This window comes from Fukomys damarensis, unplaced genomic scaffold, assembly GCF_012274545.1.
Source record: "Fukomys damarensis isolate Sample0158 unplaced genomic scaffold, DMR_v1.0_HiC HiC_scaffold_1, whole genome shotgun sequence".
Lineage (NCBI taxonomy): Eukaryota > Metazoa > Chordata > Mammalia > Rodentia > Bathyergidae > Fukomys > Fukomys damarensis.
This window is the reverse complement of record NW_022900913.1, coordinates 62374353-62383646: the sequence shown is the minus strand read 5'-3', so window position 1 is coordinate 62383646 and position 9294 is coordinate 62374353. Positions and strand designations below refer to the sequence as shown.

At 34.3% G+C, this 9294-nt stretch overlaps 1 long non-coding RNA gene across 1 annotated transcript in view; it reads left to right on the top strand.

Moving 5' to 3' along the window:
- The window catches only part of LOC117285374, an 18359-nt gene extending 10700 nt beyond the window's left edge, over positions 1 to 7659 (top strand). Inside the window, exon 3 of the long non-coding RNA XR_004516408.1 lies at positions 7478 to 7659. This is a non-coding gene — a long non-coding RNA (uncharacterized LOC117285374). The remainder of the gene's footprint in view (positions 1 to 7477) is intronic.
- The last annotated feature ends 1635 nt before the right edge of the window (positions 7660 to 9294 follow it).

Here is a 9294-nt window from a genome sequence, read left to right as displayed (position 1 = left end):
AAAAAAAAAAAAAAAAAAAAAAAACCCAAGATGATAAAAGATAAATAAAACATTGTCAAAACTTTGGCAGTCCATAAACAAGAATTCCAAGACAAGGATGATAAGGCAATGTAAAGAAATAAATATGAAGAATTCAGAGTTCTGAAAATTAAAGTGCTAAAATATTGAGGGTTTGTCATAAGTGGCTTTTATCAGTTTGAGGTTAAGACTTTTGTATACACATTTTCATCAAGGCTTTTTTTTTTTAATCACAAAGGGATGTTTGGATTTTGCCAGAGACCTTTTTGCACCTATTAAAATGATTATGTGACTTTTGCCATTTTGTTTATGTGGTATTTTACATTTATTGCTTTACATATGTTGAGTGATCTTTCCAAAGATTTGTTGTATTTTGTTTACAAGTATCTCTGTGAGGATTTTCACAACTATGTTCATTAATGATATTAGCCCATAGTTTTGTCTGTTTAGGTGTTGTAAAAATGTTAAGTTCAAGAAATGAGATTGGCAATGTTCTTTTCCTTTCAATCTCATGGAAGAGTTTGAATATTGGCAGTAGATCTTCCTGGAAGTCATGATAAAATCTTGGGTTTTTGTTAATTGGGACGGATTTTATTACTGCCTCAATTTTATTGCTTTTTAAAGGTTTGTTCAGGATTCTTCTATCTTCTTGGTTAAGTTTTGGTAATTCTTATGTGTGTAGTAATTTATCCATTTCTTCTAGATTATCTAATGTACTCAAATATTTTATTTCAAAAAGTTTCTTATAATCAACTGGATTTCTGCAATGCCTATGGTAATTTTATCTTTTTCATTTTTAATTGTATTGATGTAAATATTTTCTTTCCACTTTTGGTAAGTTAGGCTAAGTATTTACCAATCATGTTTACCACTTCAAAGAACTAGCTGTGATTCATTGGTCCTTTTTATTGTTTTTCCTTTTGTATGTCTTAATTTCATTAATTTCTGCTCTGATCTTTATAATCTATTTTCTTCTACAATTTTGGATTTGAATTGCTCTTCATTTTTTAGGACTTTCAGCTGCATCTTTAGGTTACTTATTATGCACTGGTCTTTTTTAATGTGGACATTCATAGTTTAAACTTTCCTCTTAGAAGAGTTTTTGTTGTGCCCCATAGGTTTTGGTATATTGTGCTTCTATTGTAATTTGATTCTAGGAATCTTTAAACTTTAAATTTGTTCCTTGATTGATTACTCAGGAGTATATTAATTTCCAATATGTTTGCATTTAATTCCATTAGTATTATACAGGATGCAAGAGATTCTTTACATTATTTAAACTTACTCTATGGCCTTGATATGATCTAGTCTGGAAAAAATTCTGTGTGCTGCTGAGAAAAATGTGTATTCTATTATTTTGGGATTAAACACTGTCAATAGCTGTTAACTCCATAGCTGTTAACTTTCCTAAAGGTACAATGTCTTTGTCATCAGCAAAATATATACTTATCAATTTCTACATACTAATGCAAGAATCAAAATTATAAAACTAGTTATATGAAGTATTCAACAGGATTAATGATAAAGCTATTAACCTAGAATTACCTACAACCATTATTGTTTGCCTTGACTTAGTTCTACATTTTCTTTATTTACATAATATTAAGCTTTAACGTGTACTTACTGCTCCCTGGGCTCAAGATTGTCATTTCCTGCGGTGCGAAGTTCTGCTGTTTTCATCTGCAAAACAAGAGCTAACAGGATAGTTAGCCAGTGTTATCACTGGAAGTATAACTCAATGCAGAAATAATAGCAGCTCTTAAGATTTGTAAACAACAAGGTAACAATATGGAGCAAGGCAAGAAACAAAATCACAGACTAGTTGAATTGTTAAAAAAAAACTTCAAAGTTTTTCATATACTACAAAATATATACCCTACAAAATAAAAAGTTAACAATAATGAAAAGGAGACATATCAGAGATCAACAGCAACAAATAAACCTACTAAACCATTATTCAAAGCTTGCAATAAATTTGTATAGTAAGTAAGTGCTTACATTTAGAAATTTTATTTAACATAGGCATGAGTGTATGATTTATTGGCTAATAACAACATGATTTTTTAGAGAGGGAATACTGTAATCAATGCTAGGAGCACCTAAAGAAATTCATGACCACCAAATTAGCACTCTAAAAAATCCTCAAGGATTCCATAAAGAGGGACACTGAAGCTAATAATGACAAAAAAATCTAAAAATGAATACCCCAGAAAGGGAGAACAGTTAAATAGAAGGGAAGATAGAAAATCAACAACAGGAAAATAAGGCAACAATAAGAGTAAGTCAATACACATAAGTAATAATTCTCAATGAAAATGATCTCAATTACACAATCAAAAGACACAAACTGGCAGAACAGATTTAAAAAACCCCCAGCAATATTCTGTGTACAAGAAACACATATAACCCCAAAAGAAACTTACAGACTAAAAATCAAGGAATGGAAAACAATATTCCAGGTAACAAGAACCTGGAAAAAAGCAGGTATAGCTGTCTTAAATTCAGACAAAGCTATCTTATATTCAAGCCAAAATTGATCAAAAGAGGCAAAGCAAGTCACTGCATACTGGTTAAGGGAAAAATCCAACAGAAAGGCATAATGATTATTTACATATATAATTTCATAAAACAAGTACTGCTGGACATAAAAGATCTGATAGAAACACAATTATAGTGGGGGACCTCAATATCCCACTATCACAGGTCAACTATACAAAAAAATCAACAAAGGAATATCAAAGTTAAACGAAATTTTAGAACAAATAGACTTAATAGATATCTATAATGTTTCACCAAACAATGGAATGCATATTCTTTTTACTAGCACATGGAACTTTCTCTAAAATAGAACACATTCTAGCAAATAAATCAGCCTTAAGTAAATGTAAAAGAACTGCAGTTATACCATGCATATTATCATATCATCAAGTGATGAAGTTAGACATCAAAGACAGAAGAAAACAGAAGTTATGCAAATGTGTGAAAAATAAACAATATATTCTTAACTAACAATGGGTTACAAAAGAAATCAAGGAAGAAATAAAAGAGTTTCTATAACTAAATGATATACCAGTACAGCATACCAGAACTTAGGGGACACAATGAAGGCAGCACATAGCTATCAATGTCCACATCACAAAAACAGAGCAATTATAAATAAATTACCTAATGATGTATCTCAAAGTCCTAGAAAAACATGAACACTCCAAACCCAAAGCTAGAACAAGGAAGAAAATTATAAAACTCAAAGCAGTAATTAATGAAATTGACACCCCCAAATACAATTAATAAATCTAAGAGTTGCTTCTTTGAAAAAATAAAGTAGACAAACCCCAACCCAATCTAATCAAAGAGAGAAAAGATGCAAATCAATGCTACTAGAAATGAAACAGGTGAAAGTACAATAGGCAGTGCTGAAATAAAAATATGATTCTCAGCTACTTCTTAAACATTTACACCAATATATTGGAGAATTCAGAAGAAATAGATTCCTAGATATATATGAATTACCAAAATTTAACATGGAAGATTTAAAAACCCTGAGTAATGCAACAACAGGCAATAAAATTGAAGCAATAATAACCTATCAACTAAGAAAAGCCTAATCAAGACAGGTTCACTGCTGAGTTCTACAAAAACTTCAGCGAAGTTCTAACAGCACCACTCCTCAAATTTTTAAATGAAATTGAAAGTCATTCCTGCAAGCTACCATGACCCTGATTCCAAAACCAGACAAGGTTCTGGCCACAAAAAGCAACTATACATCAATCTTTTTTAATGAATACAAGATTAAAAATCCTCAAAAAAATACGGGGAAAAATGCAACTAATTATTGAAAAGATCATATCATTGCCAAGTAAGCTTCATCCTAGGGAAGCAGCAATTATTCAACATACATAAATAAATAAATGTAATACATCACATAAATAGAAGCAAGGTCAAAAAGCATGTTATCTCAGTAGACACAAAAAACCTTTGACAAAATCCAACAACCTTTTACGATAAAAATACTGAAGAATATATATGTATGTTTTCTGACAAACTGACTGCCAAGATTGTATTAAATGGGAATAAAACTAAAAGCTTTCCCTCTAAAATCAAGAACAAACAAGGATGTCCTTTATCACCACTACTGAGAAGGGATAAAGTAATTCATGTATGTACTAAGAAACTAAAACTTAAAAAATAAAGTACTTTCCTCATTAATAGTTTAAATTATGAGTCAAAGGAAGTCTCTTCTTGGCCTAACATTATGCTTATTTTGAAATAAAATCCTTTCAAGAAAAGAAAAGACCTTTCGGAAGGTCAGGAGAGAGAAGCAAGAAGCTAGTCAATGTCTTCCCAATACATCAAGCAGAAAGGAGATCCCTGACAACCAGCATTCCCTGACCTGCATGTGTCCCAGGGCTAGGCAGAGACCACAGAATCAGTGGGGACAAGGCACGCCCCCCATCAGCCAACGCTCACTTTGCCAGTGAAAGAAGTGCTGCTGTTCAGATGGAGAGTCACATTTCTAGGGCCTCTCCTCCTGCACCCTGTTCTCACAGTAGCAGCGTAGAGGGAACAGGTGATGGCCTTCCATGAAACACGGGGCTGATTGGCTGGTGCTGGTGTGTTATCTCAGTTCCGCCTGCAGTGATGCTTCCAGGCAGGAGTCACTGTCCACCCTGATGTGAAAACTGAGGCTTAGGGAAGAAACGACCGGTAGATGAAGTGGCAGAATGAAGGGTCAAAAGCAAAGTCTGACCAATTCTGAGAGATGAGGACTCAAGGGTGAACTTGATCCTTCCTCAGTCCTAATGTGGGATGAATCAGTATTTCACTATCTCCACGGCATCAACTTCTGTTTCATTTCCACAACACCTTCCAGATTAGCCTCCGACTCTACTTTGTAGCTGAGAAAATGGGTCCAAGAAGGAGAAAGAGTCAGGTGTGGTAGCACACACCTGTAATCTCAACATTCAGGAGGCTGAGACAAGGGGATCATCCAGAGTATGAGGCCAGCCTGGGCTACATAGTGAGTTCAAGGCCAGCTTGAACTACACAGTGAGACCCTGCCTCAAAAAAACAAACAAATGAGCAATCTGTTCTCTTCAGCAAAGATATCCTTGTGCCTATATTCCACAGTCGTGCCTGTTTGAAACTTTTTATCAATAGATGTCCTAAGGCCAGCCCAGCTTCCCCCTTCCCACACTTGTAATGAATAAACCCTGGATGTCCTTGGTGTCTTTATCTTTGCTGCCCAGAGCAGTTTAAATCAGCCCAAAAGTCAATTTTTCTCAAGGCTCTGTCTCTGTGTCTTTATTTCCCTCTTTCCTATCCCGTGGATGTCATACTGGCTCACAGGTGATTGAAACCCATGGCCAGGTTTTTCAATAATGTCTCTTATAGATGCTTACCATAAGAAACAAGAAAGATCTCAAATCATCTAAATTTATATTTTAAAAGAAAAACAAAAAGAATAAACTAAGCCCAAAGTTGGTAGGAGGAAGGAAATAAAAGACCAGAAGAAATAAATGATGTAGAAAATAGAAAAATAGTAAAGAGCAACAAAGCTGATTTGTTTTTGAAAAGATAAAATTAACAAAATGTTAGCTAGGCTAACTAGGAATAAAACAGAGGATTTGAATCTCATCAGAAAAGAAAGGCAATGTTATAACTGATACCACAAAAATACCTAGGCTCATAAGAGACTACAATAGTCAATAATATGCCTGAAAATGTTATAATTTGATCTGGGTGAGGTGGCACATGCCTGTAATCCCAACATTGGGGAGGCAAAGGTTTGCCCCAAGTTTAAGACCAGCTTTGGATACATAGTAAATTGTTCAAGGTCAACCTGAACTGCACAGTGAGATATTGTCTCAAAAACTAAATAAATAAAAAAAGAGAGGGCTGGGGATTTAGCTCAGTGGTTCGGTGGCCTGCCTTGCAAGTGCAAGGACCCAAGTTCAATCCCTGAAACAAAAACAAAAACAAAAACAAAAACAAAAAAAAAAAGGAGAGGGAAAAGGAACAGTTAAAAAATTTTTTAACAACCTGAAAGGAATTGCTAATTCCTAGACATATGTAATCTACCAAGGCTCAAACATGTAGAAACAGGAAATCTGAAAAGACCAGCAAGCAAGTAGATTGAAGTAATAAAATCTCTAATGAAAGAAAATCAAGGACTTGATACCTTTTCAGCCTAATTCTACCGAATACTTAAAGAACAAATACAATCTTTCTCAAGCTCTTCCAAAATATTTAAGAGGTCACAATACTTCCAAACTGTTTCTGGAGGTCAGCCTGAAACTGGTATCAAAGCCAGATGAATTCATTACAAAATAAATGTACATGCATATATTTCTGATGAGTATAGATGCAAAAATCTCCAATAAAATGCTAGCAAATCAAATTCAACAGCACAACCACAAAACAAATGAGCTATCAAATTATCAAAAGTCAGAAAAATTTAAACATGTATGATTAAGAAAAAGAAGTCTGTATAGCTCCAAACATGACACTCCTCAAATATCAAAATTTTACAGTGAAAAGACTAATAGTTGCCAGGAATGGCAGCTGGGTGTCAGACAAGTAAACAGGTAGAACACAAGAAATTTTTAGAGCAGATAAACTACTGTGTATGGTACTGGAATGCTGGATATATTACATTTATCAAACTTCTGCAGAAGATGTGAATCCTATGGGCTTTGGCTAATAATACATCGACACTGGTTCATGAATCATAGCAAATATACCACATCAATGCTGAATGTCAATATTAAAGGAAACTGGATAAGGACAGTGGGTTGACAGGAGCTTAGAATACTCCTGCTCAATTTTTCTGTAAATTTAAAACTTCTCTAAAAATAATCTATTAATTATTAGATGATGCAATGTATGATAAAATGTCTCATAGAGAAAAGAAAGTGCAATACAAAGGTAAGTTGCTGTTGCTATTGTTTTTTCTCTCACAGGCTAAGCTATGGAATCTAATAAAGTTCAGATAATGGGAAGAGTAAATTTAGCCAGAAAAATAATAGAGGTAGTATTTTTTTATTTTTGTATTTACATTGCAGTTCACATAGGTTTTTATTTCTGGTGTTATCTTTTAGGTTTTGTAAGCAAGGAAACAGCTGACATGAAAATGCTGATGTCTATTTTAAGCACTCTTTACATATCTGATATTTTATTTTATTGGTATATTATTTTCCTACTAAGTGCATATTGTACAATATAGTAGGAATCTTCTGACAAAACAGAAGAGAGTTTACAAGAATGGCCTGCCACATGGGAAAGGAAAGCTAAGCACCTGTGCTGTCATTGTAAGTGAGATGTGTGCATGGAACATGCAGTTGTCATGTGTGAGGACTACCTTGAGTGTGGCAATTGAAGCAAAGATTATTTTTGTTGTAGATTTGTATTGGTATTTTCATTGTAGTTCATATAGGAATTTATTTCTGATCTTATCTTTTAGGTTTTGAAAGCAAGAACACAGCTGATATGAAAATGTTGATGCTCATTCTAACACATTAAGAATTTTATACTTTATTGATATTTTATGTTCCTATTAATTACACATTGTGTAATATAATAAGAACCACCTGACAAAACAGCAAGACAAGCAAGATGTCAAGTATGTCCTACAAAAAGGCCAGAAAAGGGCCGGGGATTTAGCTCAGTGATTCCGCCGCCTGCCTCCCAAGCACAAGGACCGGAGTTTGATCCCCAGTACAAAAAAAAAAAAAAAAAAAAAAAAAAAAAAAAAAAAAAGACAAAAAGGCCAGAAAAGCAAAATACCTGTGCTATCAGTGTAAGTGATTCATGTGTATGGAATGTGCTATTGTCATTTGTGAAGAATGCTTTAGGTGTGATAATCTCTTTTTTTAATTCTGTTGTTATTTTTTAGACTTTGTACACCAACAGTTGATATTGAAAATTTTGATGCTTTTTTATGTACACTCAATAAATACTAAGCATTTGATACTTTTTTGTTTTTTTTCTTGTTAAATACCCATTGTTTAATGTAATAAAACTCATAAAATTAAAATCAATAATTCATCAATACAAATATTGTAGGTATTATGCAACCAAGTTTCTGTGCCTTTATGACAAAACTTATGTTAGGCCCATTGGGCTAGATATGCAAGCAACATATGACCACTGCTGAAGTCAGAACATACTTTCTAGTTTGTAAAATACAAACAAGCAAGGAAGCATATCTTAATAAGTGGTCCCATCTAAGCTTTTTAATGAGGCAACCATCCATTTAATCCCAGCCAAGACAGAGCTGGCCAGGTCAAAGACTACTGGCAAGAAAGGTGCACAGCTGGCCACTGACCATACAGATGATCATCTGTTGCTGTGGGAAGCCGGCTTCAAGCATCATTTTGCCTTCAAAGAGGACAGCCTATGAGTCCCTCTCTCTATTTTTGTTCCAGATCAAACAGCACTTTCAGAAGCAGTCTGGGCCTTGTTTCTGTACTCGGATAGAGGAAGTTCTTTTAAGGTAAAAAGAGATAATCAAATAAAACATCAATAACAAGAGAAACTATATTGGTACTAATGGAGCCCAAAGACTGAAACAACAGCCAATGGTGCTTAGAAATTTGTAAATGGTTTTCCTCGATATTGTGCAATGTAACTGTGTGTCCTCTGCTTTTCCCAAAATTCATGAGAAAAATTTATACTATATTTGATTCTTAAGAAATTTGGTTTTGTGGAACCTGTGTTTCCTTGGTCTATAATTGGGCCCAGAGATTTCTGCTTTCATGTATGTTAGGCTATCAGGGACCAGGATTGCCCTTCTACCTTAAATCCCTTAGAAAAATGAACAAAAATATGTAAAAGAGCAATATTCAGAAACTGGAGAATAGTACCTACACAGAAGGAAAATAAAGAAGGGCCTAATGATAACACGAAACTTACTGGAAATTTAAGGTCACATTATAAAAAGAGCAACCCAACAGAGTTCTTGCTGTTCCTTCAGGAGATGAAGTTAGTGTTGGTAATGTCAAAGTTCAACCCCCAGTACCCCCAAAAATGCTAGAATTCATGGAGTACAGGACTGGAGAAAGGCAATTATGTAGGCAGGGTGGGGGTCATACATGTTTGGAGGTCACCCTGATTCCAGAGAGGCTGTCACTGTTCATTCCAAAGCTCTAGATTCCTTTTCATGCCATCTAGTTGACCAGAGGGCCCTTGGGTCAGATACATCCACAGAAATCAGAAATTCAAAGCTCCAGGGAGCATTTACTAATAACTTCATCCAACCTAATCTTTTTTTTTTTTTTT